Source organism: Palaemon carinicauda, chromosome 13, assembly GCF_036898095.1.
Source record: "Palaemon carinicauda isolate YSFRI2023 chromosome 13, ASM3689809v2, whole genome shotgun sequence".
Lineage (NCBI taxonomy): Eukaryota > Metazoa > Arthropoda > Malacostraca > Decapoda > Palaemonidae > Palaemon > Palaemon carinicauda.
The window spans coordinates 120978378-121004180 of NC_090737.1; the positions used below are offsets into that span (position 1 = coordinate 120978378).

Sequence of the window (25803 nt, forward strand, 5' to 3'; positions counted from 1 at the left end):
TTAGATCCTCCCTCGAAGGATGTTCGGAGGGAGAGTCTAAGCCTTCAGCTACCTCAGCCACAGGAACAGGAGTTTGGCTAGACCCACGGGATGTCTCCGTCACAACAAAGTCAACCACAGACAGAGGATCTATCTCCGCTGAAGTTGGCAATTGTTTGACGGCTGCACCCAGTTTGATCATGTCAAACAGGGCTTCCTTGGAGGGCGAACCCCGAAGCCCCAAGGAAGCCCAAAGCTGCAATAAATCATTGTTAGACACAAAATGACAAATTCGAAGATAATTTGTATTTTTCCTAACCATACAAACCTTAGTTATTTACAAAGGGTTACCTTTTAGCGTAGCTGAAATGGCGAGCCATTAGAATTTAACGAGGGTGTATTACCCCCGCGCTAGTTAGGGGGGGGGTAGGGGAGTGGTAGCTAGCTACCCCTCCTCCCCCTCACACACAGGTGAATACTCACTTTCACTTAGAGGTAGGACTTGTCTTGGGGGACAGGGCTGGCGGGCAAATATGTGTAAATAGCTAAGGTTTGTATGGTTAGGAAAAATACAAATTATCTTCGAATTTGTCATTTGTTCCGTAACCGGAATACAAACCACGCTATTTACAAAGGGTGACTTACCCCTTAGGAAGGGTGGAAAGTCCCCAGCCATACTGGCTTTGGCTTTACCCGGGGACTCAGAATCCGAGTGAGTCGCACTCGAGAAAAGGAGTCCCTGCACCTCACAAGTTCCTTGCTCCGCAAGGAACCATGTGGCCTACGTAAGCTTGTGTGTGAAGGAAGAAGTGTGACCCGTCCTAGGCAGTTGACCTGGAGTTCCAGAAGGAACTCTGGGTTAGGACGTTCCCAATACCACCTTGTCAGGGTATGGGGGACGCGACAGTATTGACTCAATACTCGGAACACAAGGAAGCATGGTTTACCTTCAGAGGTTCGAGGTCAGCTATGCAGAGACCAGGATGCTGCTTCCCCGTAGAGGGGATGATGAAGAAAGAAGTAAGGGCCAGACATACTTCTTTCGTTCATGCAGACTAAAACCTGATAACAATGCCCTCAACCTTCTGCTACCTGTCCAAAAAGGAGCCTGAGGTTAGACCAGCTGTTGTGTAGCCACCACAGAGCGATAGAAAACGTATTGAGACTCCTGTGAGTCACGCCCTGCAGAAAGCGGGCTGCGAAGGTAATTAAGACGCTTCCAGACTCCAGCTTGTAGAACCTGCGTCACAGAGTAGTATTACTCGAAGGCGAAGGACGTTGCGATGTATCCAACATCGTGCTGTAGGGCGACGTGACGGGGGAGGGTCTGGAGACAGGTCGAGATGAATGTCCTTGAGTCCGGGCTGAAGAGGTATACTGGTGACTCTCCCCCAATGTCCTCCTTGTGCTCCCAAATCGGCTGCAACTGAGGACAAAACTGCAGCTGTTCCCAGCGCTAACCTCTCGATTCCTTTACTGGCAAGAAAGAGAAGGTCTTGGGACATCAGACACAGAATGGAGACTCGAAATCTTGAATGAATCGGACCGAAGGGCCGGGACCCTCAGATTCTGAGTCTAGCCAACAAATCAGGAGCGAGCCTGAATGTTGCCTTCCCCTCTTCCTTAGAAAGGGGGGAGTAGTAAGAGACCAAGAAGATTGCTTACACACTGGCCGTGGCCAGAGTGAGCAGAAGACCCAAGGCGGAATACAATCCGAGGCCTGTCGTAAAAGGGTCTTGAGAAGATCTCTTAAAGGACTAAAAGTCCGAGCCATGCTCCAAGTTGGAGGTCTTCCTCCGACTAGGGCAGGGACGATCGTAGCTTCGCATGAGCGAGGATAGATCCAGCGGGCAGGAAAAAGTTATTCCTTTAAGCCTGAAGGTCAGGGAAAGGCTGAGCGACAGGCTTCATTGCCGAGAGCGGAAAGGAGTTTCCTCCCGCCGAAAGGCAATAAGACCGCTATTGCTGGAGAAGAGGCCTCAAGGGAAGAGGTATATCTCCCATGGCACCAACCACCTTAGACTCTTCACTTTGCCTGGGAGACCCCTGTGGATGACTATCGCAGATGACGCGACCTCCGTACCGCGACTGTAGCGGGTTGTCTCTTCTTGAGGAGGAAGCGTAGTGTCTCCAGGCATGAAGCCGAAGCGACGCCCCGGTTCGGGAGAGATGTCGCAGTGTGGTTGCTTGAGTAGTCTGCGCCGTGGGAGAAGCTCTCCCGGGAGTTCCGTCAGGGGAAGCAGAGGGTCCAGAAACCGCATAGTCCCAGTGGAGCTCTCCCATTGAAAGGTTGACAGACAACCTGGTCTTGTTGAGACCCATTGTCCACAGACAAAAAGGAGGGAAGACGCAGGCGTCGAAGTTGTCCCACCATCACCGGAATGCATCTTGCCAGAGTCTCGGGGTCTGAGACTGGGGGGAAGAATAGCGGAAGCTTGAGGTTCCAAGCTGTCGCGATCAGGTCCCCCAGACCAGCACTTGCTGGTTACCCAAGGTCAAAGACCCCCAGGTACACTCTCTCTACGAGGCTCTGCTCGGATAGTCTGAGAGAAACATTCCCCTGCCTGGAATGAGAGAGCCGATGGTGGTATTGAGAGAATCTAAATCATCCCGGTATCTCTACTGCAAGATGTGAAGGTGTGAAAATGCGTCCCCTGCTGGTTAGAATGAAGTTGACGCGCAACGGGGCGACTCGGCAGGAGCTGTAGGATCTGAAGAGGGGCCAGACTAAGGCCCCTAAGCCTGCCTGAATGATGGAGAGGTATCCTTCAGGTCTTGACCATAGGCCTGGACCGGAACATGGCCCCCCCCCCTTTCCTTTGACGAGTCCGAGAACCGCATCAAGAATGTGGGGAAAGGACGAGAATATCCACTACCTTCAAGAGGCTCCATAGGTCAACACCCATTGCAGGTCTAATAGTTCCACTGGTCCCATAGGGCCAGGGAGTCCGGTTAAACATTGCCTGAAGCCACCGGAACTTGGATCGCCCCACATGGAACTTATCCTGAGGCGACCGTTCGGACTATAGACGGGTCAATGAGGAAAGGAGAACTAGGAAACGTTCCAAGGTAGGGCTGAAAGCTCTGCTTGACTGAGAACAGGTACTGCGACTCTCCTCAGTCTTGCCACAGTCAACCGAAAGGAAGGCTCGGAGGATGTGGTAACAGAATCTGGCGTCCCCAGGTGGTCACCCATCCAAGTACCGACGTTGCTTAACCTCGCTGGACGGACGAGAAGCGGGGTTTCCAACGTGGTAAGGCCGTTGACACAATATCATGGCCAGATACTCCAGATGTTGAGGCAGAGGAAGAGAAGGCTCCAAGCAAAATACCATGAGCCCACACTCATGGTAAGCATCCGGAAGCTTGTCCCGGCGCTGAAGAAGGTCGAAACCCGAGCCTACCGGAGTTGACCAGCCCTCCAAACAGCAGAGGAGGCGGAAGCCTGCACCTGAGCGGCCAAGAGGAAGGCAGGGAGAGTTCGCTGGGGAAACAAACCTGCTATGCCACGGCGGGATAGCCACACTGCATCATAAGCAGGAATACTTGCAGTCTAGGCTGAATTCGACGAGCACCCTGGAAGATGGATGGAATGGAAACTGAAAGTACCCGTCCTTCCGATCCAGGGTTTACGGAGTCCTGTCGCCTCGTTACCAGTCTGATCGATTCTGCTGGTCTACGCTGGCCGAAGTTTGTTCGACAAACTTGATCAGGGCTGAGAGGTCGACTATGGACATCCCCTCTCAGATCCTTCCTTACAAGAAAGGATCGACTGAGGGGGCCGGGGGTGAAGCCGTCGATGATCCTAAGGAAGACCTTCGCCTAAGGTATGGATCATTCTGCCCAACCGGGCAACTCTGCTGACGCTATGGCATAGGGGTTCAAAGACACTGAATTCGCTGACAGAGACGGCAGGCGCGATATCCTTGGCTAATCACAGAGATTGTGCGGGAATGGGCATCGGTAAGCTGTCATTCGGATGAGTAACCTTAAGCATCCTCCCAGCGAAAAACCTGCAATCCTAGAGTTCGTGAACTCCTTTTAGGACTATGCCCCCCCGGGGGAGTCTCCCGTGCCATCTGTTCCTGACAGGAGGAAACTGCAATTGGACACCTTGTCCCAGTTGTCGTAGCCGATAACTTAAGCCGACGTGGTTGAAAGAAAAGGGCGCTGGAGCCCTGCAGAGTCTGGAAGAAAGTGCCTTGGAGGAGTGAAACCAGAAGTCGATTTACTCCGCACAGCAGCTGTCTAAGTCTCTGTCCTTGGGCACAAACAAACTCTTCTCAAGGATGGAAGGGTGTCTGAGGTCGTCGACTTCCACAGATGAGACACCCGAAGGAAGCCCTCAGTCAGCGCGTCCAGATGGTACAACATCGAGCTTGTCCGCAAGTTAGATACTTAACGACGAAAGGCCAAGGTGCCTGAGCTCGAGAGGAGGAAAGTACCCTTGATCTTCCTGTAGCTTCCTTGAACCAAACCTCGGGCCGTAACCGAGGAGGGAAAGAACCTGGTAAGCTCCCAGAGGAAGAGGTAAGCAGTCACCCCTTGTCCGATGGAGAAATCCCGAACGGAAAGCCCCCCCGCCAAAAATCCTTCCAGGGAATGACGGGGAAGGGCTAACCCAGGTTCAGGAATAGAGGAGTGTTGCTCAGATCTCCCTTAAGTTTCTCCTATTCTTGCAAGTGCCATGCTCTGTGTTTACGGGGTGAGGCCGTGTTCTGGAAATACGCTCCAGAAGAACTCTCCAGGCTGGTCATGCTGCGAAAACCCCATTGGGAATCGTGGTCGCAATTGCCCTGGAGCTCGCGCGACGGAAATTCCTGGTGGTAGGCGAGCGATAACCCATAGACGAGCAATGGATACTGCAAGAAATAAGCCGACATTTGTGCGAAGAAACAGTGTAGGTTCGCGCGACGGAACACCATCCGTCCGCGCGATGGAAAAACCGTTGGTTCGCGCGTGGGCGAACATTGGAGAGCATGAGCGTAGACGTGCAGGCACGTGGGCGTGTGGGCGCGCAGGCGAGTGGTCGCGCGGTTGCACGGGCGAGCGGTCGCGCGGTCGCACGGGCGAGCGGTCGCACGGGTGAGCAGTCGCGCGGTTGCACGGGCGAGCGGTCGCGCAGGGGAGCGGTCGTGAGGGTGGGCAGGTGGATGAGAGCGAGTCCGAGGCGGCGAACGCAAGCGTTAGCGCGATGGCGAGGAAACGCGGTGCCGCGTGGGCGAGGAGGACCGCTGGCGATATGGATCAACAAGCGATCGGTGGTGAGCTGGTGAGCGCTAACGCGCAGGTTGGCGATGGCGCATTGTGTTATGCCGACGCGATGGTCGAGCAGTATGCGCAGGTGAGCGATCGTGCGTTGGCGAGCAGTATGCGAAGGTGAGAGATCGCGAGCAGTGATCAGCATGCGCCGGGTCGCGCGATGGTGATCAGTATGCCAGGGTCGCGTGATGGTGATCAGCATGCCAGGGTCGCGGGATGGCGATCAGCATGTGCAGGTCGGCGGTCGCGCAGTGGCGAACAGCATCTGCAGGTGGGCGATCGCGCGATGGCGAACAGCATACGCAGTTGAGGGTCACGCGATGGTGATCAGCATGCGCAGGGTCGAGCGATGGTGATCAGCATCCGCAGGTGTGCGGTCGCGCGATGGCGATCAGCATCTGCAGTTGAGGGTCGCGCGATGGCGCTCAGCATCCGCAGTTGAGGGTCGCGCGATGGCGATCAGCATCCGCAGTTGAGGGTCGCGCGATGGCGATCAGCATCCGCAGTTGAGGGTCGCGCGATGGCGATCAGCATCCGCAGTTGAGGGTCGCGCGATGGCGATCAGCATCCGCAGTTGAGCGTCGCGCGATGGCGATCAGCATCCGCAGTTGAGGGTCGCGCAATGGCGATCAGCATGAGCAGGTGAGCTAGTAGCTGGCGAACCATGTTCCTTCAGAAGTGTTGGAGAACGTTGGCGTGCCGGCTGTAACACACGTGGACGATCCGGAGATCGCCGAGAGACAGGTGATCGCTGGCGAGCTGATGATCGCTGGCGAGCTGATGATCGCTGGCGAGCTGATGATCGCTGGCGAGCTGATGATCGCTGACGAGCAGAAGGCTAAGCGTGGAAGCCTGCGCAAAGAAGAAGAGTCCTTGACCCCGACCTGAACCGAAGTTCTAGATCGCGAGGGCGAACGTGGGCGCGTAACAGGAACCAACAGGAACCGCAGGGATGATCATCTTGAAAGCGCTGACGAACAGGAGAGCGCTGATGAGCAGAAGAGCGCCTGTGTGCTCACACTGAGCAGAAGCAGGAGAGAACACAGCAGAAGGGCGCGCAGGGAAACCCTGACGCGCAAGGGAAGAACCCCCGTGGAGGCAACCCTTTGCCCCGAAGGGATCGTTGTCCGCCGGGAGACTGATGTCCGTCGGGAAGACCGTTGTCCGTCGGGAAGACCGTTGCCCGTCGGAAGACGAGATCAGACTGCTGTCCATCTGCACCAAGGCGGAAGATCGAGAAAAAGGAGTTGTAGGCTGCAAACGGAGATCCAAAAAGGCGCCTCAAGCACCCTTATAGGGAGATGAGAGGCCCTTACGACGAGGCGGACGGTGGGCCTTACGGCGAGGGAGGCCAACAGCAACAGCAACAGAAGAAACCTCCGAAGAGGAGTCTCTATGAATGTACTCTCTCGCGAACGAAAGAGAAACACTTCGTGGAAGAGACTGGTCAGCCAGTGACCTAAAAGGAGCAATCCTCCGAAGAGGAGCTCCTGCAGTTGCCCAGCCCCTTGAGCGAAACTGCAGGTGCGACCGCTCAGCACCAAGAGCATAGTCGCACGAAAAAAAGGCAAGAGAAGAACCCCCCAAAAGGAAAAAACTCAAGCCTGGACAGGAAAAACTTCCCTCGGAAGGAAAGTTACCCGCCCAAGGAGGCAAGCCTCCTGAGAGTTCTAAAATGAACTGGAGAGCTGTCCGTCGTCACGGGAGTACTACCAGTAGAAGGAGACACGCCCCTGACGAAAATACAAGGGGGGAGGCAGCAACACCCGAATCCCCAGGACTTAACCAGACAGCTCACACCGTTGCTATATTACAGAAACGAACTAGATCGGTAACTGTAAAAAAATAAAACAAATAATATTAGTACACATTCATTCCACCGGGAAGGCTACGAAGAGGACTCCCGAGGGAAAGGAACAAGAATTACACAACAGGCACGTGCACTCACAACCACTTACACTCGCGGAAGCAGAGCTGTAACCAAAACGGAATTATAACAATTATAATTATGTAACTATGTAATTATGTAATTTAAAAATGAATGAACACTAAAGAAAGAACGAAAACCCCGAAAGGAATCGTTCTACAAGCTGAAAAAAAAAAAACTACAATTAGATTCATAACTAATTGAGACAAACGTACGGCGTAGCAACCCCCCACACGGAAAGGAAGCTAGGTTACAAGGGCGTAGTAATACGTAGTAAAAGGGTGAACGACCTCAAGAGAGAGAGAGAGAGAAAGACATAAGTCAAACTCGATCGCCACCCATAAAATTACGCCGTGGTGGCCTAACTGCCGAGGCCTCCACGTAGATATCGTACACTACACACACAAATCTGAAAAGGAAACTTACTTATTTCTATACTCAAATATATATACAAACATGAAAACATGTTTACATATATATTGAGTAAATGAAAAGTAAGCGATTAAGTAAAGACAAAACAAACAAACAATGGCTGCCAAGAGAGGACCAGACAGAGACGTCTATCACAGTCCGAGCCAAAAGTGAAAGTGAGTATTCACCTGTGTGTGAGGGGGAGGAGGGGTAGCTAGCTACCACTCCCCTACCCCCCCGCTAACTAGCGCGGGGGTAATACACCCTCATTAAATTCTAATGGCTCGCCATTTCAGCTACGCTAAAAGGTAACCCTTTGTAAATAGCGTGGTTTGTATTCCGGTTACGGAACAAACCCTCCTCCGAGGGAGGAGGGGCAGCTGCCTCGCTATGGGAGGCAACTACCTCTCCCGCACCACGGTATCGGTCAAAAGCACAGCTGTCTACGCTACCACTCACTGGCCTCTCGGAAGAAGCCGCTCGAGGGGAAGCTTCGGAGGAGGAAAGGGCAACGGAAGAAGAAGTCCTGGAATTTTCTCTCTTCAGAGAAACCTTTGAAGGAGAAAGATCCCTTTTGGCCTTCTTCTTACGGCGCCGGGCAAACCTCTCCCACTGGGAGGTAGACCACTCCCTACATTCATCACATACGTTACCACTATCACACCGTTGGCCCCTACAGTGAAGACACAAGGTGTGGGGATCTGTGTCGACCGCCGACATAAAGGTCCCACAAGGGCGGCAAGGAAGTCCAGGGCACGTACGCATAACAGCAGAGGCTAACTTCAATCACACTGCGAAAGAAAAAGCAAAAAGACAGATTAATTATGGCAGTCAAAGCGAGGGAGAGCACAGACAGGTCTGTTCTCTTCCCAAGCCAAAAGTAAAGAGAAGTATTCACCGGTGTGTGTGAGGGGGGAGGGAGCTAGCTACCCCTCCCTACCCCCCCCCCCCCAATTAGCGGCAGGGTAGGAAACCCTCGTTAAAACTTTTATGGCTCGTCATTTCAGCTACGCCGAAGTAATTACCCCATGTAAATAGCATGGTTTGTATTTCAGTTACGGAACAACTATACTCTATTTTTTATAGCGGTGCATATTTGCACTTGACTCACAGGGGTGCCCTTTTAGCAAGGAAAGGTTCCTGATACCTGATTGGTTGGAAGTATTTTTGTCCGAACACCTTCATTGTTCTCGAATGATTACCAAGTAATGTGAATCGAAACTTATTTATTAACCTATATTTCTCCATCATATATATGTTTTATCAATAAACAATGTGAAAGAATAAATATTTTATAAAGAATCGTCTTGGTAAGTCTAAATTTAATAACACAATGCGCCGAAGTCAACGACAGCAGCTTGTTTTCGGATGCACGCTTTGTAATTTTGTCATTTTTCTCATATTTTAACACAAATTGGGATAGATTACACTCAGCATAAGTTAAACATGTTATTATAAACTTTCTTTGACTACCAGAACTTACCAAAAACATGGAATTAATAAAACCCGATATTTGTGAAAACTTTTGGGGAGGTGAAAGAACAGCCTGTAGCGGCCTGGCAGAAAAACGACCCCTTCTGACTCGTAGACGCAGTTTGTTTTTTCTTTCGTAATATAGTTCAGCCTATTCCTTTCAGTTTAAATAGTCTTACATTCTTTCTCTTCGTATTATTTTGCTTAGTATTTTCCCACATTCCTGTTCCTCACCTAATACTGTATCTATCTATTTTCCCCGATATCCCTTCTTTCATATATGGGATATCCGCACTACGATTCCTTATTTCTTATCCTCTGTCGAAAGTGATGGCTTGAAGGGACGCGCGTGCTAGTCTCATTAAAATAGTGTAGAGGCGGGAATAAAAAAATACAATGCTTAATATCAGGTTTACAGAATAGGTTATACTTGCTACACAGCATAACATTTATGTTGTTATTATTATTTACATATTTACTGACGTAAGGTGCAAAACATGAGGAATCGTAGTGCGGATATCACATAGGCCTATATGAAAGAAGGGATATCGGGGAAAATAGATAGATATTCGGTGAGGAACAGGAATGTGGGAAAATACTAAGCAAAATAATACGAAGAGAAACAATGTAAGACGATTTAAACTGAAAGGAATAGGCCGAACTATATTACAAAAGAAAAAAACATACTGCGTCTACGAGTCAGAAGGGATCGTTTTTCCGCCAGGCCGCTACAGGCTGTTCTTTTACCTCCCCATAAGTTTTCACAAATATCGGGTTTTATTAATTCCATGTTTTTGGTAAGTTCTGGTAGTCAAAGAAAGTTTATAATAACATGTTTAACTTATGCTGGGTGTAATCTATCCCAATTTGTGTTAAAATATGTGAAAAATTACAAAATTACAAAGCGTGCATCCGAAAACAAGCTGCTGTCGTTGACTTCGGCGCATTGTGTTATTAAATTTAGACTTACCAAGACGATTCTTTATAAAATATTTATTCTTTCACATTGTTTATTGATAAAACATATATATGATGGAGAAATATAGGTTAATAAATAAATTTCGATTCACATTACTTGGTAATCATTCGAGAACAATGAAGGTGTTCGGACAAAAATACTTCCGACCAATCAGGTATCAGGAACCTTTCCGAGCTAAAAGGGCACCCCTGTGAGTCAAGTGCAAATATGCACCGCTATAAAAATTAGACTATAAGAGTTTTCCTGGAGTTAAAGGGTCAACGCTCCTACACGATCGATCTCCTGGGGAGACTGAGTGAGAAGAAGCTTAGGGGAGAGATTGAGATGTTAAAGAATTCCGAGGTTTCTTTGACTTCGAGGATGACCCTAAAGGAGAAGAATCCCTCTTCAACTTCATCTTACACTAGCGTCCAAATCTTTCCCACTGGGACGAAGACCACTCCTGACATACCGCACAGGTGTCATCCTGAGCACAAGGTCGTCCTCTGCAGGCCGGACACAACAAATGAGGATTGGTCTTGACCGAGGACATAAGGTGCTGAATTTGCACCCTTCAAGCCCTGGACACGTCCAAATGATGACTGGAAGAAGTAACATTCATACCCGGAAAGAGAAAGCAACAAAGCAATTAGTGAATATGGCAGTCAGTGTGGGTGGTGGAGAGACACAAACATCTGCTCTCAGTAGAGCCAAAGGAAAAAGAGATGAAACAACACTGGTGTGTGAGTGTGAACAGGGTAGCTGATACTAACCCCTGCTAAGGGGCTAACTAGTGGTGGGGTAGTTATACTGTACCTTGCTAAGTCTTATGGCTAGTCTTCCAGCTTCGCCAAAAGTATATCCTAATAAAGAGCGAAAGGGTTTGTATTTAGTGTGAGAGCAAAGGAAATTAGAACAAGATTATTAAAGGAATGTTTGAACATGTTACATGTACAGCTAAACACTACTATGGATTAATAGCAGAAACAGGTATATGGCCAGCTTAAAATAGAACTGAGTAATAAAAGGTGATGGGATTTCAAAATATCATTGCATCTACTGGCTGACAGGCAACACTCCATTAACCCACAGTTAGACAACTAAAGGTGCACTGTCACTTGAGCTACCAAATGTCCTAAGATAATTTATATTGGGTTTCAGCTGGTCCGACATCAGTTTAGCAGGAGTTACAGGTTTCTTCAAAGAGAACCTTGTTCAGTGCATCACCAAAGGGTCATCAAGACGGACACACAAAGATGTGACGCCAACTATATAACGAACGAGGCTCTCGGCTTTCTCAATGATCTTCACTGGTGTTGACGACTTGATGGTTTTCCTTTAGAATGACTTCCTCTTTGTTAGACAATTCATCCTTAAGTGCCAATAAGTTCTCAAGAACATTTAGATCTGTTTCTAGCTGTCCATTAACTCAACTATATTTATGACACAGAAAGGCCCAGTCAGGTTCTTTGGCGGTTGCCTCCCAAAGCTCTTGCACCTTACCATAGCTGAAGTGGATTAGGTTTATTTGGAAATTGAGCTCAATCTGGCCTGTTACTGCAGATCCCGGCAAACATGATAGTCCATCAGCTAGCAGCATTGTCTTACCGGGTTGGTATTTGAGGCCCATAAGGTTCTGGATTCATAAAGGGATTTTGACGAAGGAAAAATCTATTTCTGGGGAGAGACCTGTGGCGCCCGGTGAAAAGAGTCCTTCTTATATACCTTTTCTGATAAAACCTTCCAATTATACCAGAGAAAGATAAAAGCATGGAATGCTGAGGTTACAACCCTCGCGCGAGCACCTTTAGGGTGTCGTGTATAAAGCAAAGGCGCGTGAAATCCACTATTCACAGGTTGTCTTCCATTTAGTTAATTCCTTCGTCAAAGGGATGGGCCGATACAAAGGCCCTTGCCAACCACCAGCGCCACACCACCCACGCCACGACGCGAGCGCCATCTGAACTACATCCTTCTTTTTGGACTGATAGAATAGTGTGTAATTTGTGGTGCTCTCGATCGTTTTTAACAGTCATGGATTTATTTTGTCATGTCCGAAGCTCCATCTTCACACATTCCAATGTTAAGTACCATAGTTTGTTTTGACAGTATTTTATTGTACCGGGCTTTTGTTTTATATCCAGTATAGTCTGTTTTATTATTCCCGTCTGGCCTTTCATGGCGGCCATTGTTTGTTCACTTGTTTGGGAATTCATCTTTATCTGCCCGTTTAGTACTCTGTCACTTAGGTTCTTGGTTAAGTCCCTGGCCTTATGCCTTTAGAACCGTTATTATTTTTAATTTTTTGTGTATTTATGCTCATGGTACTTTTTGCTAGTAAGTCCAGCCTACGAACGAGATAGCGATTTAGCTTTGTTTTTGTTTAGTAACCGCCCGAGGCGTTCGTCACTCGACTGTGCTATTTATTTAAAGTTTTAGCAGATGCTATTCTTCGATCGTAGTGTTATATGGATGTACATTTTTATTTTATACGTTTATAATAGTGTTGTGTGATTTTTAGTCCTGTTTTTGTGTCCAAGAGAGCGAGAGATTGGGGTCCCCGTTTTCTGTTCGCAGTCACGAGTTACCCCTTTATCTCGTTTTCTTTCTTTGCTCAGGTGGTTGAGCGGATTTCCCGTTTTCCGTTTTGTGCGTTCAACGGGTTCTCCCTCTCTCACCTCTCCCCCTCGGGGTGGATGATAACTTACGAGTTATTTATTTTTCGTGACTTTTCAATTGTTAGCGTTATTTTGGTCCGTGTTCGTCCTCTCCCCGTTACGGCTCGGGAGTAGTTTATGAACGTTTTCCACTCCGCCTTGAGTTCTACTCCGGCTTGAGGGATTCTCAATGACTTTCGTTCTATTGTTATATTTATATATTGTTTACTACATGGGACGGGCTTCATATTGTTTAGATACGACCCTCCGGTGGCCCTTACTGCGGTCTCAGGCCACGGCCATATCCACAATAGCCATTGTTATTACAATTGTGTTTTTATTCACAATAATTATTCAGGACCTTTCTTCTCCCTCCGGCCTCACCGGAGTTTGTAAATACGATTTGCTATGATCTAAGCCTTAGCCCTTAGCTGCGGCTTGGCTTTTATATCTTCACAATTGAATTATTAGCCACAATTGAATTATTCAGAGTATCTCATTATCCTCCGGCGTCACCGGAGGTCGCCCATACACTTCACACTTATATTTGCCTTGCCTTTGGCTAAGACGGCATTATTCAGGACATCTCATTACGCTCCGGCTTCACCGGAGGTCGCCCATACACTTAACACTTATATTTGCCTTGCCTTTAGCTAAGGCTGGTGTTTATATTTATTTTAAGGGCATGTCACTGCTTCCCCGACCCTCGCAGGTCGGCAGATTGCTTTAAGTTATTTATCCTTATGTCATTATCAGACATTAGGTAAATTACAAATATACAAACATTTGGATATTATAGTGCCAACAATGGTTTTGGCCGAATAGCGATTTAAACGTTTGCGATTTAGTCTGTTAGTTTGTACTCGCCCCAGGAAGGCTCGATTTAGACTATATCCTTATTTATTGGTTAAGTTGTCGTTATTCTTCGTTTTTGGTTATTACAATGACTAAAAATTAAAAAGAAAAAGGAAAAATAAAAATAAAATAAAAACAATCAGTTTTATTTTACTTTCCTTATATTATTGTGTGATGTTAGCTTTTATTATGTAACCTTGAGTGAGAACATAAGGTGCTCGTTTATTAGCTCGAGTAAGGGAGGTGATTTTCCCGTTCTCCGTTTTTATACGTTCACGAGTTATTCAGGCCTCCTCTTATTATCAGAGTTGATGATAGTACGTTTAATGTTATACACGTTTTATTGATGTGGTTACTGTTAATATAGCTAACACTATTAGTAGGAACGTTGGTGTAGGAGTCATTAATTGGGTTCGATTTATACCGACACCCTTAGCTCCGCCTTGAGTTATGTTTAGCTCCGCCTTGAATTATACGCCGCTATAATGGATACTCATTGGGTGAGAACTAGTCAGATATTTGGAGTGCAACGGTGAAATCCGGCACTCAGACTCCGGCTGAGACCTTTTTGCACACGAACCTTTGTCATGTTTGATCTCAATTACACCTTTCCGGCCCCTTTTTTCATCGAATCTCCGGCTACGCTGGAGATAACTCAAACATTCATTGAGGTTAATGTTATCGTACCGGTGACGGTCACGATCTCACGGGGACTAGCCTTTGCTACCGGATCTCCCATACAAACAGAGATCAAGCAGACGTCCAGAACCGGAGTTAACAATGTGATACCGATGAGGATTTCACAGTTTCATTATTACGGTTTCTTTTTCATCGAATCTCCGGCTTAACCGGATATCGTACAGGCGATCAGCATTGAGGTTAATATTAGATTTCCTCTGGTTCACGTTGTCACTATGACGGACCTTTGTTTGTACCGGGGATGGTTACCGGAGATCCGGTACAGTCGGAGATCACTCAGACCACGGGTGGCCAATCTTTTGTTTTACCTGTGTAAAAAAAAAAAAAAAAAAAAAAAAAAAAAAAATATTTATGAACGTAACTATGCCTATATTTATGCATGTATTTAATTCTAACTATGTATAAATATGGATAAATATCCATACAACATCGTGTTCAAATAGAATTAAATTAATTATGCCTATATTTATGCATGTATTTAATTCTAACTATGTATAAATATGGATAAATATCCATACAACATCGTGTTCAAATAGAATTAAAATAATTATGCCTATATTTATGCATGTATTTAATTCTAACTATGTATAAATATGGATAAATATCCATACAACATCGTGTTCAAATAGAATTAAATTAATTATGCCTATATTTATGCATGTATTTAATTCTAACTATGTATAAATATGGATAAATATCCATACAACATCGTGTTCAAATTTGGTGGAGCACCATAGACTCCTCAACTATATCATCTAGAGAGTCTTGTGGGCCATTGAACAGAGAACATCTGACCGTGTAGGTTTAATGTGTGAAACAGCTTGCAGCTGTATACCTCTGCTAGTAGTTTGCATTCAATATTTTCGTACAGAGAACTTGCAGCAGAGCAATTTGCTATTGGTTTTCTTTATTGTATCAAGACTTCTACTTATCTATTTAATGAGCTGTCCATCTGGATGATGCTCCCTTTCTGTTGTATCAAAGTATACTAGGGAGATATCCTCATATATGACCCCCTTTACATTTTTAAAACCTCCTCATGGATTGCAGTCCAATTGACCATGATGCACTGTACCTGCTTAAGGAGTTCTTGCAGCTGTGAAGTATGGATAGACAGACATGATGAGAATCATGCCATAATTGTTACAATGCCAAGAAATTCCTGTAGGGTTTGGCAGTACAGTATGCCACTGATTGAGTCGATAGATCCAAAGAATGAAATCTCTAGCTGCTTAATAAACCATTTGTTCAAACTGAAGACTAATCCCTCTTCCTTGGCTACTTTAATCATATTCAACAGATTATTAACATGCTCTTCACTTGCACCAGTCACTTCTATGCTATCTGCAATGCCTGTACACCAAGGAATTTTTTTCCAAAATGGCAAACATTCTCCACTAAAAGATATCTTGTGATACTATGGAGCCAAAAGGCAACCTCAAAAATCTATATCTCCCAAAGGATGGAGTAATAATGGTCAACTTAGAGCTCTATATCCAGATGTACTAATCAGTAACCTATCTGACTTGAAGAAATGAGCACCCCAAAACTGATGAATGATCTCTTCAAGAGTTGGGGTGTTGTAAAATGACAAATTCGAAGATAATTTGATTTTTCCTAACCATACAAACCTTAGCTATTTACAGAGGGTTTACCTTTTAGCGCAGCTGAAATGACGAGCCAATAGTTTTAACGAGGGTTAATTAACCCGTGCTATTTAGCGGGGGGTGGGGAAGGGTAGCTTGCTACCCCTCCCCCCTCCACACACCAGTGACTTGCTTCACTTCACTTAGAGGTAGGACTTGACTTGGGGGTCAGGGATGGCGGGCACATATGTGTAAATAGCTAAGGTTTGTATGGTTAGGAAAAATACAAATTATCTTCGAATTTGTCATTTGTTCCGTAACCGAAATACAAACCACGCTATTTACAGAGGGTGACTTACCCCTTAGGAAGGGTGGAAAGTCCCCAGCCTTACTGACTTCGGCTTGCCCGGGGGCTCGATCCCTCAGTGAGCAGCACTAGAGAGAGGGAGCCCCTGTACCTCACAAGTTCCTAGCATCGCTAGAACCGAGTGGCCTACATAAGCAGTGTGAGGGAGACTGTGACTCGTCCTATGAAGTTGACCTTGAGACCTTCAGATAGGAATTCTAGGATAGGACGTTCCCAATACCACCTCGTCAGGGTATGGGAGACGCAACAGTATTAAGCTTAATACTAGGAGCACAAATAAAGCATGGGTTACCTGCAGAGGTCGAGGTCAGTTATGCCATGACCAGGATGCTGCTTCCCCAAGAGAGGGGAGAATGAAGAAAGAAGCAAGGGTCAGACATACTCTTTCATTCACGCACACTAAGACTGGGTAACAACGCCCTCAACCTACTGCTACTTGTCCAAAAAGGAGCCTGAGGTTAGACCAGCTGTTCTGCAGCCACCACAGGGCCGATAGAAAACGTATCGAGGCTCCTGTGGGTCACGTCTTGCAGGTAGTGGGCTGTGAAGGTCGTTTGACACTTCCAGACCCCAGCTTGAAGTACCTGTGTCACAGAGAAGTTTCTCTTGAAGGCCAGGGATGTAGCAATACCCCTGACATCGTGGGCCCGAGGGCGACGTGACGGAGGAGGGTTAGGATTCAGGGCATGGTGGATAACCCTTCGAATCCAAGCTGAGATGGTGTTCCTGGTGACCCTCCTCTTAGTCCTGCCTGTGCTCACAAACAAAGCTCGCACATGAGGACGGACTGCAGCCGTTCTCTTCAAGTAGTGCCTCAGACACCTCACTGGACATAGTAGCAGCTGGTCTGGGTCACTTGTTACAGAACGGGGACTCGCGATACTGAAAGAGTTGAACCGAGGATCCGGCACCCCAGGATTCTGAGTCTTGGCAACAAACTCAGGGACGAACCTGAACATTACCTCCCCCCATCCCCTTGAATGGGCGATGTTGTACGAGAGACCATGGAGTTCACTAACTCCCTTGGCCGAAGCCAAGGCGAGTAGGAAAGCCGTCTTCCAAGACAGGTGGCGATCGGAGGCCTGGCGTAATGGCTCGAAGGGAGGTCTCTTAAGAGACCTGAGGACTCGAACCACGTTTCAAGGAGGGGGTCTCACTTCCGACTGGGGGCAGGTAAGCTCATAGCAACGTATGAGTAAAGAGAGTTCTAGCGATGAAGAAATATCCACGCCCTTCAATCTGAAGGCCAAGCTTAAGGCTGAGCGATAGCCTTTCACTGCCGAGACAGAAAGGCGCATTTCTTCTCGCAGATAAACAAGGAAGTCCGCTATTGCTGGAATAGTGGCATCGAGTGGAGAGATACCCCTTCCACCACACCAGCCACAAAAGACTCTCCACTTTGCTTGGTAGACTCCCTCAGAGGATCTTCGCAGGTGCCGAGACATTCTCTCCGCAACCTGTTGCGAAAAGCCTCTCTCCGCGAGGAGACGCTGGATAGTCTCCAGGCGTGAAGCCGAAGCGAGGCTACGGCCCTGTGAGGGACGCCGGAGTGGGGTTGTCTGAGAAGCTCGTGTCGTGGAGGAAGCTCCCTCGTGAGTTCCGTCAGGAGCTGCAGAAGGTCCAGAAACCATTCCGCGTGATGCCATAGCGGAGCTACCAGAGTCATCGAACAGTTGACCGATAGTCTGGTCCTGTTGAGCACCCTTCTCATCAGACAGAACGGTGGGAAGGTGTACACGTCGATGTTGTCCCACCGTTGCTGGGAGGCATCTTGCCAGAGTGCCTTGGGGTCCGGGACTGGGGAGCAGTACAGGGGCAGCTTGAAGTTCAAGGCTGTCGCGAACAAGTCCACAGTCGGGGAACCCCACAAAGTCAGGACTTTGTTGGCTATCTGAGGATCCAAAGACCACTCGGTACTCACTATCTGCGAAGCCCTGCTCAGACTGTCGGCGAGCACATTCCTCTTGCCAGGAATGAAGCGAGCTGATAGTGTTATCGAGTGGGTTTTGGTCCACCTCAGAGTCTCTACTGCAAGATGGGATAGCTGTTGCGAAAAAGTGCCTCCCTGCTTGTTGATATAAGCCACTACCGTGGTGTTGTCGCTCATCACCACCACGGAGTGACCCGCCAGGGACCGTTGGACCTGCTGAAGAGCCAGAAAGACGGCCTTCAATTCTAGCAGGTTGATGTGAGGCACTTTTCTGATTCAGACCAAAGGCCTGAGGCCCTCTGGTTCAGAACGTGCGGCCCCCCACCCTTCTTTTGACGCGTCCGAAAACAGAGTCAATTCCGGGGGGGAGGACGAGAAGACTCACTCCCTTCCGCAGGTTCTCGTTGACCAGCCACCACCGCAAGTCCGTCTGTTCCAGAGACCCCATAGGGATCAGAATGTCCGGGGAATTGGATCCTTGATTCCACCGGGACTGAGCCGCCATTGAAGGGATCTCATCCTGAGGCGGCTGTTTGGAACCAGACGGGCCAGGGAGGATAGGTGGCCTAAGAGACGCAACCACGATTGGGCGGGGAGTTCTTTTCGCCTGAGGAAGGGTTCCGCCACCCTCCTCAGTCTTGCTATCCGGTCGTCTGATGGAAAGGCTTTGTGGAGGTTGGTGTCTATTAGCATGCCTAGATAAACCAGTCGTTGGGACGGCTGTAGAGAGGACTTCTCGAGGTTTACCACGATCCCCAGATCCTGGCAAAGATCCAGAAGCCTGTCTCGGTGCCGAAGAAGGGTCGACTCCGAGTCTGCTAGGATCAGCCAATCGTCCAGGTAACGAAGGAGACGAATGCCGTTCCTGTGCACCCAAGATGAAATCAGGGTGAACACTCTGGTGAACACCTGAGGAGCTGTGGAGAGACCGAAACACAGCACCTTGAACTGGTAGATCTTGTTGTCTAGGCAAAATCTCAGGTACTTCCTGGAAGACGGATGGATTGGGATCTGGAAATACGCGTCCTTTAGATCCAGTGTGCACATGAAGTCTTGTGGTCTCACCGTAAGTCTGACCATGTCTGCTGTCTCCATGCTGAACCGGGTTTGTTTGACAAACCTGTTCAGAGCTGAGAGATCGATGACGGGTCTCCAGCCTCCAGTAGCCTTCTCTACAAGAAGGAGTCGACTGAAGAAGCCTGGGGAGCCGTCCACGACCTCCTGGAGAGCACCCTTCTCGAGCATGGTCTCGACTTCGGCCTGAAGGGCCAGCCCCTTTGCCGATCCCGTGGCATAGGAGCTCAACGACACTGGATTCGCTGTCAGGGGAGGTTGAGATGTTGTGAACCGGACGCGATAGCCTTGGCCGATCACTGAGACCGTCCAAGCATCGGCCCCGTGTTGCTGCCACCTGCGGACGCAACGCTGAAGGCATCCCCCAACAGGTGGACATGCAGGGGGACTGCCATCCCTAGGGCTTGCGGCTGCGACCACCACCCCTGGGAGTCTTGCCTCCCCTGGAGGACTTACCGCCCCTCTTGACCTTGGCTGGAAAGGGCTGGGGCTTAGACACCACCTTCTTAGCTGCCGGTGCCTGTTTTGGAGCCTTACAAGGCTGTTGCTGCTGTTGTGGCGGGGCTGGAGGCTTATAGGGCCGAGTTGTAAGGGCCCTATGGAGGAGGGAGTTCGTGCTGGATTTCCTCCACCTCTCAGCCGTTCGCTCCATGTCTTGAGGCTCAAACAGGTTCTCCCCCAGAAGGGAAGCATGTCGGAGCCTACACACATCCACGGCAGGGACCTTCGGATGGAATCTCTCGGACACAGCATCGCGACGCTTCAACACCGAGTTGGCCCACAGGGTGTTAACCTGGTGCGCCAAAACTCGATTGAGCGGGTGCCCGAGAGCAAGGTCTCTAAGGCCTTCCTATTGGTCTCCTTGGACAAGTCCTCCGATCGCAAGAGGATGCCCAGAGATCCTAGCCAAAAGTCCAGCCACGAAGTGGCCTGCATGGCACACTTAGCGACCTTCTCGTGGCTAAGGATCTCTGCCGCCGAGAACGACACCTGCCGGGCAGAGAGTTTCTCAAGGGGAACTCCCTTCGCCAGCTCCTCCACAGAGTGATGGAGAGGAAGAGCGAGGTTGTGCTCACTCAGGATCTCGAAATACCTCCTCTGCTGAAGACGAGGAGGAGGGGTGAGCTTGTTCCCGGCAGTGGAACGACTGGAGGAGGCAAGAAGTGCGAGCTGAGCGTTGGCCCTAGCCCTGGCACTCTTCAGCCCCCGAGACCAGGGCAGAGCCGCACTGGTCTTAGGGGCCTTCCGAACGTCAAACACTTCATCCAAAATCGTGTCTTTGCCTTCACGGGGGGCGATGACTGGATCCATAAGCCCGTTAAGTTGCCTTATCAGGCTTAGGTCCTGCCAGAAGGCATGTTCGGATTCTTGCTGTTCTCCTCCCTGCGGGCTGGCAGCTAAGTCTCCTGCCCCAGGGATCTCTTCCTGGGGTGACACGTGGACATTCCCCCGGGTAGTCGTGGGTTCCTGACGAATCCTTGCAGAGGGTTTAGGGACGGTCTTGGAGTCCTTGGATTCCCTCCTGGGAGGGATACAGGATCCCAACAACGAGGTTCGAGGGGCCCCTTCCTCACGAGACGATTCTCCTGCATGAAGCAAAGTCTCCCCCCCTGGTGCCGAGGGGAAGACTAACACCCCACTGGACTCACCTGAGGACGGAAAGGCCTCGTCCACAGGAGAAGGAGAGAGCACTCGTGCAGGAGAAGGGACCTTCGCGACCGACCTCTTGGGAACCAACTTCGCCCTGGGGGAAGTCACCACGAAGTCCACTCCTCTCTTTCTCTTCAGCGTAGGAGAGACAGCCGTTGGTTTGTTACCCTGGCTGGCGAGTGCTGGTTTCATAACCCTCACTAACGCCCGTGCCAGAGGACCAAACCAAGTCTGTTGCTCCAAGGACACAGAGTCCAAAATCCTCGCTAAAGGGAAAGGGATCGGGCGATCCTTTGGAGTGGACACCACGGTACCTGTCTGAAAAGAAGGTGGGGAAGAATGATGTACTAACCTCTCCTCGTCCTGCACTACCAACCTGTGTTTGGGTGGAGGTGATCCCGAGCGCCGTCTAGGAGCACGCGTTCCTGCTGCTACCACCGGCTGCGGAATTCGCCGCGAACGATGGTTGCGCAAGGGCAAATGGTCGCGCGGGTGCGCAGGTGGATGATTGCGCGGGCGCGCAGGCGAGTGTGGGCAGGTGAATTAACGCGTGTCCGAGGCGACGAACGCAAGCGTTGGCGCGACGGCGAGGAAACGCGCTGCCGCGTGGGTGAGGAAGACCGCTGGTGATGTAGATCCACAGGCGATCGATGATGAGCTGGTGAGCGCGGTCGCGCAGGTTGGCGATGGCGCGATGTGGCATGTCGACGCGTTGGCGAGCGATGGCGAGCAGCATGCGCAGGTCAATGACCGCGCAATGGCGAGCGATGGCGAGCAGCATGCGCAGGTGAGTGATCGAGCGATGGGGAGCGATGGCGATCAGCATGCGCAGGAGGGCGATCGCGTGATGGCGAGCGATGGCGAGCAGCATGCGCAGGAGGGTGATCGCGTGATGGCGAGCTAGTAGCTGGCGAACCATGTTCCTTCAGGAGCGTTGGAGAACGTTGGCACACCGGCTGTCGCTGTTGAATAGGCGATACTAAGATCGCCTGTGCGCGCTGGCAAGCAGGTGAACGCTGGCGAGGAGGTGATCGCTGGCGCATAGGTGATCGCTGGCGCGTAGGTGATCGCTGGCGAGCCGGAGATTGCTGGCGAGCAGAAGGTCGACGCATGTCATGTGAAAGGACAGGTGGCGCGGCAGGTGGCGTGGCAGGTGGTGCGGCGCGTTCACGAGCAGGCACTGGAAGATCGCTGGCGCGTTGGCGAACATGTGTTTTTGACACACGCGCAGCACGATGTTGCGTAGCCACAGGACCAGGCAGATGGTGAGCAGGGAGCTCAGCAGGAACTATAGGATGGTCAGAGACCGTAGGGCGATGGTCCTCAAATGAGCGCTGACGCTCAGAAGAGAGCGGACGAGCAGGAGAGCGCTGGAGAGGAGGGCGAACATCAGGAGAGAGCCGACGAGCAGGTAAGCGTCGGCGAGCAGGAGAGCGCCTGTGCGATAGCACTGCTCAAGGAAGGGAAGGATCCCTTAGCCCCGAAGGGACCGTTGCCCGTCGGGTGACGAGTTCTCCAGAAGGCGAAGATCTGGCAGGAGATGGTGAACGGTCAGCAGAGAGGTTCAAGGAAGACGGAGCTGTAGGTTGAGGCTGACGAGGAGAGTCCCCCTCGGAGGATGAAGACCGAAAAAGGCGCCTCTTAGTTCCCCTGTAAGGGGAAGGGAGGCCCTTGCGGCGTAGCAGACGGTGAGCCTTACGGCGGAGGCGGCCTCGGGGAAGATCGTCGGGACCATCGGTCCTCCGAAGGGGAGTCTCTGTCAAAGCACTTCTCTCAGAAGGAAGCTGAGCAGCAGCAGAGACCGAAGGACTCACTTCCCCCTTCGAAGGATGTACGGAAGGGGGAGGAGAGCCTTTAGCACCATAATCCGCAACAGCACCTGCGGCGGATTGCCTAGCCACGTCGGAGGCCTCTGTCACCACGACGTCGACAATAGACAGAAGGTCTACCTCTGCTACCGCCGGCGACTGCTTAACAGCGGCCCCCAACGAGACAAGGTCAATAAAAGCGACCCTGGAGGGCAAGCCCTTAAGCCCCAGGGACGACCAAATCTGTAAAAGATCATCATTGGTTAAGGGATTATCAATAACCTCCCCCGGAGGAGGAGGGGGAACCGCCTCGCTATGGGAGGTGACGCCCTTTCTCCCCACCCAAGGTCGCGAAACAGAACAAGGGCCTGCGCTCCCACTCGGCCTACTCTCCTTAGGAGGGGGACGAGGGGGAGCTTCGGAGGAGGTTTGGGCGGCGGAAGAAGAGTCCCGAGAACCTTCCTCCTTCAAGGCTAACCCCGAAGGAGAACAGTCTCTCTTGGACTTCTTCTTATGCCGACTGGGAGGCAGACCACTCCCTGCACTCATGGCACATGTTCTCCTGGTCACACCGTCGGCCCCGACATTGAGGACAGAGGGTGAGCGGATCCAGGGCATGTACGCATTGTAAAGGAAATAATAATGAAGGTCAACTTCCAACCAACACACACGATGAAAAGAAAAAGCAGAAAATTAAAGGCTGTCACGAGGACGATGAGCAGAAACGTCTGATCACCGCCGAGCCAAAAGTGAAGTGAAGCAAGTCACCGGTGTGTGGAGGGGGGAGGGGTAGCAAGCTACCCTTCCCCAACCCCCGCTAACTAGCGCGGGGGTAATTAACCCTCGTTAAAACTATTGGCTCGTCATTTCAGCTGCGCTAAAAGGTAAACCCTCTGTAAATAGCGTGGTTTGTATTTCGGTTACGGAACAAAGGTCATTTTTAAAAACTCATTTCAAGTCATATCTCCATTCGTCATCTTTAAAAACATGATGCTCTATACCCAGGCTACATAATGACATGCAAAATTTGCATCATGTCTTGCTGTTTTAGCATTGTCACACTATGCTGTATTGAGTACTTCCTGTTTGGAATATACAGTTAGGTGAAAAGTACCTTTGAAGTCTTAGATGGTGTCAAAGCTTTATGGAAACCTCTTCTTCAAATTCTTCAGCATTACTGTAATGGCATGAATCCTTCATTTAACTAAAGGGTAGTTCCCTTAATAATTATGGACTGAATAAACGCATTGGTTTTCATCTCACCAAGATGTTAAGTTAACCACTCGAAATTGAGATTCTTTAGGGTCGAGTGCGCATACATGGGTGTATAAGGGAAGCGTAAACAAAGGGAATAACCTACTGTACAGTAGTTGTGTCCAGGATCAAGGGGTCGTACCTGTGAGCGTAAACAAAGGGGGTAACCTACTGTACAGTAGTTGTGTCCAGGATCAAGGGGTCGTACCTGTGAGCGTAAACAAAGGGGGTAACCTACTGTACAGTAGTTGTGTCCAGGATCAAGGGGTCGTACCTCAGTGTGTAAAGGTAAACAAGGGCGTAATTGTGAGCTCAAAGTGCATTATTCGAGACGACTGTGATAAATCGAGAGGAGAAAGTTGTTGCTCCCCTAGTTATGCGGTGAAAAGCTAATTTCTCCCTTGCAAAGGGTGTCAGTCATTTCATCATGTATCCAACTATTGTAAAAACTAAGAGAAATAAAAAGCCCATGGGGATCAGCCTTTCCTTCAACCTCAAATACAAATATGAAGATTAGTCCATCTCCAACAGGTATTATTATAGAAAAACACGGAAAAAGGTTTACTAATCAAGGAATGGAGTTTAATATAGAAAGACTCCCGTTCTCTCTATAAATTATTATCATTTCCATTGCAAGTAAATAGTTCTTAAGATATACCCTAATATATCCCCACCCAAAACCATAGGGAAAATTTACAGCTAAATTACTAAATAATGGTAAATCTAACATTTTCTTCTCTGGGACTCATAATAAATCCACAAAAGATTATACAAAATATGTTATAAACCACATGCTCTTGTTTGATTGTTTATACATACTTTGTGACCTAGGTAAGAGGGTTCATGGGCCTTGCCCACCAAGTAGGTCAGTGACCTGAGAAGGGGTTTAGGGGGTTGCCCCTGCTAGGTCTGTGACCTGGGAAAGGGAGTCTGGGGGCCTGTTGGTTAGGTCTGTGACCTGGGAACTACTAGGTTAGGTTAGGTGGGCTGTATTAAATAATCATTGTTTTCCTGTTTTCACCCACCCTAAGTCCCAGGTTCCCACTTGTGTCAGTCGGGAAGGGGGGGATAAAGGGAGAAAGGTTAACTTGTGGTGGATATAAAGGTCAAATTCGTTGAAAACAATACTTACTGTAAATAAAGTTGTTTTTCTGTTGAAAATTATCTATAATTTTACCCCCACGTCAAGTACAAGTTTAAATATAAGACTAGGCCTAGAGTATTAGCCTAACCCCCTATGAGGTACAGTATTAGCCTATGGCAAGGTTTTGATTGTTATATATAAGCTATCCTAGAATAACCTCAAGTGAATGGTAGCCACAGAATGTAATTCCGGACTATTGATATATCAACATGAGTTAAGAGTAGGTCTACTATCATTTTATTACCTCAATCTTCGGTGATGTTTCCACGACTGAAGCTGACGATGCTCAAATTTTAATGCTCCTGACAGGCTGAAGTTCGCTGAGCAATGCCAATTCCATCTGTTTGGAGTCAGTCAGGCCAAGGATTGCAGGACGTTTTGGCTCTTCTATGGAGAAAGGATCTTTCAACTGAACTGCTGTGTTATTGCTCATTCGCTACGGCCTTTATTTTCGGCCAATTTGTCAACCTGGATCCCTTGAAATAGACGATTTAAAGGGACATGACACCTTCTGAACTATTGTGGGAACTTGCTTGTAAATTAATTTCAGGCTCTGATTATTCTGATATGTTTTTACTGGAAGAAATTCTAAAAGGATAAAACCTTAAGTTATAAAAATTCTTATGAATTACGTATTATATTAATTTTCAAGCACTCGTTAAGAATCAAATATCGATACTAAGTCTAAAATATGAAAAAAAAAAAAAAATCAGGCATGAGCTTTGCATATGATAATTATTGATGCATATCTATTGTTATTTAACTGAAT

The 25803-nt window shown here is 48.9% G+C and overlaps 1 long non-coding RNA gene across 2 annotated transcripts in view; it reads right to left on the bottom strand.

Annotated features, from left to right (window-relative positions):
- The window catches only part of LOC137652385 (uncharacterized), a 77979-nt gene extending 52418 nt beyond the window's left edge, over window positions 1–25561 (bottom strand). Inside the window, exon 1 of one of the 2 annotated variants that reach the window (XR_011046266.1) lies at window positions 25279–25560. This is a non-coding gene — a long non-coding RNA (uncharacterized lncRNA). Of the gene's footprint in view, window positions 1–25278 lie in introns of both variants that reach the window. The other variant, XR_011046267.1, reaches the window with a different exon arrangement.
- Between the last annotated feature and the right edge of the window lie 242 nt (window positions 25562–25803).